Genomic DNA, 9,188 nt, shown 5'->3' on the forward strand with positions numbered 1-9,188 from the left:
CATACAGAAGTTTGGAGCCACAACGTGGGCTTTCTTTCTCCAAGCCTTACTCTTAGTTTTCTTTCTGTGGGTGAGTTTCTTAACTTTCATATTTAGAACATAAAATCTATTTTAAGCCCCAAATGGAGCATGTATAGAAAATCCTCCAGCCTTATACCCTAATAGGAAAGCAAATGCAAATGTCTAAAGAGGTTAGGCTGGAAGCGTTAACTCTGGGCACTGGAGCAAACCCCATCCAACAGGGCAGAGAGCCACGGGGCAGGGAGGTGCCCAGAGTGGCTGGGTGGGCCTGCCAGTGCCACCTAGTGGTTGGGAGTATAACTCCAGAAGCTTGCTCAGCCACTGACCAGCTGTGTGAGTTTGGGGAAGTGTTATGAATTGGACTGTGTCCCCCAAAAATGTATGTAGAGGTCCTAGCCCCTGCACCAGTGGAAATGGGGCTTATCTTTGCAGATGTTCTTGGTTGAGTTGATGGGGTCACAGTGGAGTAGGGGGTCCCTTCTGAGGGCATCTTATGAAGGAGAAGGACAGGGAAACAGTCACGCAAAGGGGAAGGCAGACACCGTGTGACGAGGAGGGCGGATGTCCATGAGCCCCAAAGGAACGCCAAGGCTGCCGGAAGCCACCAGAACCAGGAAAAGGCGTGGCAGAGCTCCTCTCTAAAGCCTTCAGGAGGAGTCCACACAGATGACCCTGATTCAGATTTCTGGCCTCAGAGCTATGCGGTGACAATAAGTCTCTGTTCTTGACAGCTTCCCACCTGCAGTGTCTTGTTAAGGCAGCACTGAGACACGAAGACAAGGAGCCATCTAACGTCTCGGGGTCTGTTTTCTGATCTGTAGGTTGTCACCTTTACAGTGGCGATACCAGTGTTCTTACCTTACAAGGTTTTAGAGGACAACATGTATCAACTGCTTAAACTGGAAATGGTTATTAACCGGCAATAGTAATTACTGAGGAAAAGACAGCGTTTACACACACATGCATACACACACACACACACAGACGCACCACAGGCTAAAAGCAGGCAGAACTGCTGCTGGACTAAAGCATCACCCCGGCAGGAAGACAACTGGAACACGTCCGAACGCTGGTGCCCACCGCCTGGCATTCCCATTCACCTGAGTCACCGGCCAGGACAGCTTGTGCTGCAGAGGCTGGGGGAGCACCAGGGGGGAGGCACAGGGATGTGGCTGAGTCAGGACCTCCTGGCCGTCAGCATCACAGAGCTCCCACAGTGTGGGTGATGAGCCGGGCAGGGGCAGAGGGCGGAGCACCAGGGAAGGCAGTGCGATCCGAATGGCCCTGTATGACAGCGACAAGGTCAGAACCCACACCCTGTGCATCGACCCCGCCGGCTGCATTTTCACAGGGCAGAGGGCAGAGGCTCTGTCTGTTCTCGCTCCACTTCTTCAGATGCTTTAATTGGCAGGGCCTGGAGCTATGCACTAATCATGAGGACCTGGTTGTTATGATTCTTTAAAAGAGCAGGGCTTCCTTCTTGGTGTCGCTTCTGCCCCGAAGCAGATCAGGGAAGTTAATCCGTGAAGCTCTTTCATGGGCAGATAAACTTAGACACATACTTCTCCTGGTACCAATTAAATAATTTCATTCAAATGGCAAACGTGGCAATAGAAATGAATCCAACGTTTCCTTGCTCTCTGCCTCACAAGACAGAAATAAAGGGACCAAATGAAACAGAAACTCAACGCTAAATCAATCCATCCATTTCAATGTGATTTTATATTAGAAAAGAAAGTGTGGTAACAGAGATGGAAAGAGACAATGAAAATGAACAACTAAAATGCCTCTGGTTACTGAATAAATCTAAATTATTTCAACAATGCTATTAAGAGATTTAGGAGTACCTGGGTGGTGCAAGGAAACCCTGGTGGCGTAGTGGTTAAGAGCTATGGCTGCTGACCAAAAGGTTGGCAGTTCAAATCTACCAGTCACTCCTTTGGGGCAGTTCTACTCTGTCCTAGAGGATTGCTATGAGTTAGAATCAACTCAACAGAAACGGGTTTGGTTTCCGGTTTGGGTGGCGCAAATGGTTAAGTGCTTGACTACTAACTGAAAGATTGGCAGTTCAAACCCGCCCAGAGATGCCTCAGAAGAAAGGTCTGGCAATCTATGTCTGAAAAATCTGCCATTGAAAATCCTGTGGAGCACAGTTCTACTCTGAAACACATGGGGGCGCTGTGAGTCAGAATCGACTGTGGTGATTTCAAAAGGAAAGCGAGAAGGCTTCCATCTCCTTCTCCCTTTAGCTGAGGGCCATCAGCCCCTTCCTGCCTGCCTTCTGCGTTAAACGAGATCCCCACAGAGACGCTCTGATGCCTCGCCATAGCCTTCAGAGCAGGGTAGGCTTATGGGAGATGGTTGGTGCGCCCAGAGCCTATGAGGCCCGGAGAGAGGCAGCCTGGGGGCGGGTGAGACTCTGGGTGTTGAGCCAGAGCTCCTGGTCTGAGTCCCAGACCTGCCTCTCAACAGCTGATGTGTACACCTTAAACCCGTTTAACCCGTTACCACAACACCCCTGGACTTGGTCAGGACCTCAGTCTGCCCTGTCCAGGTCCCTGAGCTTTTCCTTCATGGCACTTGTTTCAGTGTAGAACACGCGTGTGAGTGACGGTCCATCTCTACCTTCTCCCACAGGCTGTGAGCCCCACGGCTGTGTGGTCACGTTCAGTTCACCACCTGTCTTGGTCTTCTAGTGCTGCTATAACAGAAATACCACAAGTGGATGGTTTTAATGAAGAGAAATGCATTCTCTCGCAGTCCAATGGGCTACAAGTCCCAATTCAGGGTATCAGCTCCAGGGGAAGGCTTCCTCTGTCGGCTCTGGAGGAAGGTCCTTGCCATCGATCTTCCCTTGGTCTGGGAGCATCTCAGCACAGGAACCTCAGGTCCAAAGGACGCGCTGTGCTCCTGGTGCTGCCTTCTTGATGGTATGAGGTCCCCCTGTCTCTCTGCTTGCTTCTCTCTTTTATATCTCAAAAGAGACTGGTTTAAGGCACTACCTTACAGATATCATCAATATAACTGCTGCTACTCCATCTCCTTTCATCATGGTGATATGATTTACAACACATAGGGAAATCACCTGGAATGGTGAACAATCACACAGTACTAGGACTCCTGGCCCAGCTAAGTTGACAGACACTTTGGGGGGACACAATTCAATCCATGACACCATCAGAGCTCCAGCACCCTGAGCAGTGCCTGGCACACAGGAGGCACGCAGCAAGCATCCGAGGAATGAAGTGAGGAAGGGATTTCTCGGAGCTGCTTCACAGCAGAAAAGAGCACTGAGCTCAGACTTATATCTCAGTGGCTGGTACAAGGTAAGCCCTCCATAAAGGTTTGCGGGCCCAATGCAGATCTGAAAGTCAAATGCAGAGCCATGTTTTTGTCACTTAATATGCAGCTGCAATCTACAGCGTTCAACCAGAGACAGAAGGCACCCAAGCCTGGACTAGGTGATGCTGGGGAGGAGGGGACTTTAGCCCAAGCAGGGCGAGAAGCAACAACCCCTCACAGGGATGGGGGGAGCTCAAGTCAAGAGACAGGTATTTAGGGCCATCAGGAAGATCCCCATAGGGGGTCTGAAACACCTGGCAGGGTTGTGTGACAGTTCCTCTTTTTCCAGGAACAAGCTGTTTTAACGAAGGGTGTTTGCAGGAATTCTGCCTTTTTCGCCAAAGATAAGCTGAAGTCTTCACTATGGGCAGATAAATAACAACAACAAAATTGACTCCATGGCAATGGTTTTTTTTTTTTTTTTGGTTTGTTGTACATCAAAGGAACTTTAAAAGCAAAGTGAAAAGACAACCTAACAGACTGAGATAATTTTGGGAACCACATATCAGATAAGTCAAAATACACATAAAACTTCTACTATTTACCAAAAAGACAAACAGCCCAATCAAAAAATGGACAAAACTTTGAGGGTCCACCAAAGAGGATATTCAAGTGGCCAACAGGCACCTGAAAAGATGCTCAACATCATTAGCCCTTAAAAAAAAGCTTAGGGAGATGCAAATCAAAACCACAGTGAGATGGCACTTCCATTAGAATGGCGATGACCAAAAAAAAACGGAAAACAACAGGTGTCAGTGAGGCTGTGGAGAAACTGGGACCCTCACGCTGATGGAATTGTAAAATGGTGTAGCCTCTGTAGAAAATAATTTTATGGTTCCTGGAATAGTTGAACATAGATACCATGTGACCCAGCAATCCCTGTCCTGTAGGGTCGCTAAGAGTTGGAATCAACTTGATGGCAAGGGGTACGTATATGTATGTATTTTTACCAGAAAAGAGAAACAAAAAAGGTTGTTGTGAAGATGAAATGAGATATGTTACCTGGCGCAAAGTAAACGCTCAATACGTGTCAGTGGTGGTGGTGACGACGATGATGGTGAGGAAGAACCTTCGCACTGTGGTGTGGGTGTAGCACAGCGATGAAGAGGATGAAAGGTGGCGTCAGGCGGCCTGGAGGGCAACTTCAAGACTCGGGTATCAATTAGCTGTGACTGAGTACACCACACGGCCCAAGCCCAGTGTTACGGGTTCAGCCGTTCTCTCACTGACCCCGCACAGCAGCCCTGGAGCTGGCTATGGCCACTATTCCCAGTTAGCAATGAGGAAACGGTAGCAGGGCAAGCTGAAGGGACAGGCCCCCAGGCACCCAGCTGACAAATGTCCAGCAACCAGGCAACTCTTTGGGCCAATGTAGAAGTTTGTCAATTTTGTCATATGAGGGGTAGCTTCAATGACGTAATGTGAATTCTCCTCGAATGTAGCTCCACAGGTGTTCAGTTTGTTTACACTGGACAAGGTATGGGACAGGCGGTGCAGCCCCAACGTGCCCTCAAGGAACGACCCGCCATCGACCACCCAGAGCCTTCACTCTTTGTTCCTAGGCAAACCCTCTGACACAGCACCCAGCGGGTTCAAAAGGGGCTCACAGGCCACCTGCTACTCTGACCTCCATGGCTGTTCCCAGGGAAGCTCTCATGACATCACCACCCTGTTACCTGGGCAACCAGAGGAGCCGCTGTGCTCGTGGGCTCCGCCCAGCCTCCGACATCTGCTTACCTGAGTTCCAGCAGGTTCTGCTCCTCATGCTGGTGGCTGTGATGATGCCCCTCATTTATTTGGTGCGTTTCTCCGATCATCTTGTACTGTACGTGTTTTGCCATCTTCACTGACTTTACACTTTTCAGTTCTAAAATACAAGACACCACTCATTTCATTACAATGTCAGAAAAATACTAACTGAACATCTCATACATTCATTTAATATCATAAGACACTCTTCCTGCTTCGACCCAGCAGATTTTCCTTCTTGTCAGTACCAACCATTATTTCAGAAAAGGGGGTGACCCGCTCAGCTGGGCAGCCAGGTAAGGGTGTGGGGAGGTGAGCACTTGAAATTGGAAGTAGAGAAAGAGAATAATTTATATATATATATATATATATATATATATATATATATATATATATCAGGATTCCAGCACCTATCTGTCAGCACGTGGTACTGGGATGGTTTGTGTCACTGCGATGCTGGGAGCTTGATCACCAGTATTACAAACACCAGCAGGGTCACCCATGGCGGACAGGTTTCAGTGGAGCTTCCAGACTAAGACAGGCTAGGAAGAAAGGCCTGGTCACCTACTTCCAAAAGTGAGCCAATTAACTAAAGAAAACCCTCTGGATCACAGCAGAATACTGTCTGGTGTGGTGCTGGAAATGAGCCCCCTAGGTTGGGAGGCACTCAAAATACACGGCAGCAGCAAGTGGACTTGAGCACACCAACGACCGTGAAGATGACACAGGGCCAGACGACGGTCTGTCTGTTTTATGTGGGGTTGCCACGAGTGGGAGTCCACTTCACAGCAACCATCAGCAACCACCACAATGACAACAGTATATCAGGAGTACTGTGTGTCAGATAGGTTTCAGTGTCTACAGAGAAGGATTTTCTGAGTGGATAGTCACTCACTTACTCCTCGTGGCCTATGCGGAGGGGGCTATTGCTCTCTGGCATTACAGATGGGCCAACTGAGGATAGAGCAATAAAAGGGACAGGAGCTTAGAATTTCAGGAGTCTTGAAGGCTGGCGAACAAAGCCTTTGTTTTAACCTGGTTTTTTGTTGCTTTTTCTTTTGGCACTAGGTGCTAAAGATATCTACTTAAAATCAGTAAAAGTAAAAAAAAAAAAAATTTTTTTTTTTTGCCTCCTGTAGGTAGAATAGACAGGAGAGGGGTTAGGTCATTTGTGAACCAATTATGGTTTAGGACAAGCACAGCAAGATGGTGTAGCTGTTAAGAGCTCAGCTGCTAACCAAAAGGTTGGCAGTTCGAATCCACCAGCCACTCCTTGGAAACCCTACAGGGCAGTTCCACTCTGTCCTATAGGGTTGCTATGAGTCGGAAGTGACTCGACGGCAATGGGTTTGGTTTTCTGGTTTATTACGCCATCACCGCTCCATCTTCCTTACCACAGCACACATTACTGGTCATGGTCTTGGTACCTTCCCTTCTAACCACGATGTGCCTTCTGAACCACGTCGGCACAGCTCTGGGCAGCTAGGCCAGTCTACCGGGCCAACATGGGAACTGAAATGTAATTATCACCCCCTGTGGGAGAGCCATGGGCTTTACAGTTAAGTCCTGAGTTCCAGAACGCTCCAGCCACCACTTGCTATCCAGGTGACGATCCACAAGTGGCATGGTGACCCTAAGTCTTGATTTTCTCATGGGAAAAATGGCAGAAATGAAATGCATCTCTAAAAATTAAATGAATATAGTCAGCTAAGTGGTGGCACTTATGGGGGCTCAATGCCTATTGTTTCTTCTTTCCCAAAGGAGGCTCTGTCTGTGCCAGTGGGACTCTGGCGTCCTCGGCTTTTGGAAGTGAAGCTAGATAAACCACCGTCTATGATCTACACCACCCTAGATGGATTTCAACTCACCCACATACATCAAAGTCATCCTGCTCAAACAAACTGGCTTTGGACAAAGAATATACCTAGAGAAGCCCACGATACGAAGACCTCACTCAATTCACAATTTAATACTCAGTATTCACATGGCCAATTTAATACTCAGTATTCACAAGATTTCAGTGGAAAATACCAACGATGTGATTTGTGACGCTGGTTTTCTGCCCTCAGAGGAGACGGCGGCCCCCACAGAGAAAGCTGCCTGCCCAGGGGCCACAGGGAGCAGAAGGATATCCCCCCCACTCCCCGAGTTCTCCCTTTGGAGCCCATTTGTGCTTTTTTACCTCTAAAGACGCTCAATCAAACATGAGCAATGGATGCAGCCTGAGTTGGCTATTTGTTTCTTATACATCAAAAGTTCAGAGGAACCACTGGAATTCCAAGAGGCACTTTCCTAGTTTGTCTCCTTGGAAGGCGCCCTTGCCTGCGAGCTTAAATGCTGTCTGCACTGGACTCTTCAATGCTTATTAGAACCAGAATAAAATGTCTTCTATTCACTTGACTTTTATTTGTCAAATATTTTTCAAGTATCAACTGTTCTGTCAGGCGTTCTGCTATATGTCAGGTGATGATCAAGACAGACTGGGTTTCTGACTCCTCACGGAAGTGACTGTCAGGCAAGGAGGCAGATTGTAAACAGTTCACCTCAAAACGAGTCCTTTAATTAGAGTTGAGACAAGACTTACGTTTAGTGCTTAAAGTAGAAGGACATATGCTATTTAAATGTATAACTGGGGAACTTGATCTAAAAAAAGAAATTTGTATTGTTATAATAACAGAACAAAGCTGTGTTTGGGGGAATATTTAGCGCTAAAATAATGGAACTCCCAAATAACAACAACTTAAATTACTCAGTGTAGAGGTGAGCAGTGCTATGGTTATTCAGCAGCTTGGTGACGTCAGGACATCGAGTCACCGTATTACCAACCCCCTTTCTCTCATGACAGTACAGGCTGCACAGCTCCGGGCCTCAGACAGCATGACCCACGTACACGACAGCATCCCCAGCAGGGAGAGACGAGGCAGGCAGACGGGGGCCTTTCCCCATAGCACTCTCTTCGTCAGAGGAGGTCTTTCCCAGAAGCCCCGCGAATCGCTCAGGTATTTCATGGGCCAGAATTGGCAAACGGAGACAGTCCAGGACGAAGAAGCACAGTTCAGGGGACTGGAATTACCACGACTGGCTTGGATCAGTCATGATTCACCTTCGCAGCTTCACTGGAACCTACTCCCAAGGGTACATGTCTGCCCCATTGGTATCTGAATAAAACTGGGGCTCTGTTAGCGTGGAAGAAGCAAGCCATATGACCCATTTCATAAATGTGAGATACATAAGCTGTCATGCCCCAGCCCCTACCAGGGATAATCAGCTCGTTGGTAGGAATTACAGGATTTCCTTCTGGTTTTCTCCCATGCCAAATTGTTCAAAATCTGTGGGAGTTACTTCATAGTCCAAATGAATGTCTTCTTTTAAATGTCAGGTAGAAAAAGAACTGGGTTATGGTCAGCCTAGTACTGTCATTAGGACCCCTGGTGGTGCAACGGTTGAGCACTAGGCTGCTAACTGAAAGGCTGGCGTTTCAAACGCACCCAGTGGCTCTGAGGGAGGAGGACCCAGCAATCTACTCCCATAAAGAGTACACCCTAGAAAATCCTGTGGGCAGTTCTACTTTGTTACACGGGCTCACTATGAGTTCAAATCAACTTGATTCTACACAACGTTACTGTCATTGCTCCACATGGCCACAAGGTGTCATTGTTGAAGAGTAGTCGCGTGTAGATCTGTGCACTGTGATTTACTGCTGCTGGGTCTCAAGGCTTAGACCACAATTGGGCACCAAGATACAGTTCTTTTTGGTTGATAAACTTTAGCCATTTTCTCCAAATCATAATTTGTGGTCCATAAATACTCCCAGAAACCAACCCTGTGGAATGAACTCTCATAACCTTTAGTTAAGCCTGTTTAAGACCTAGTTTTGTTTTGTTTGGTTTGGTTTTTCACTAGCCCTAGCCCTGTGGATGCTTTTGTAAGACAAGGGCAGAGCTGGGTATTTGTGACAGAGGCTGCATGTGGCCTGCACAGCCCAAAATCTTCACTCTCTGGCTCTTTATGGGAAAAGTGTGCTGTCCCCTGACATATGGAATGGGGACCACTTTGCAATCTGCTTCTTGGTGTCA

This window comes from Loxodonta africana, chromosome 19 (assembly GCF_030014295.1).
Source record: "Loxodonta africana isolate mLoxAfr1 chromosome 19, mLoxAfr1.hap2, whole genome shotgun sequence".
NCBI lineage: Eukaryota > Metazoa > Chordata > Mammalia > Proboscidea > Elephantidae > Loxodonta > Loxodonta africana.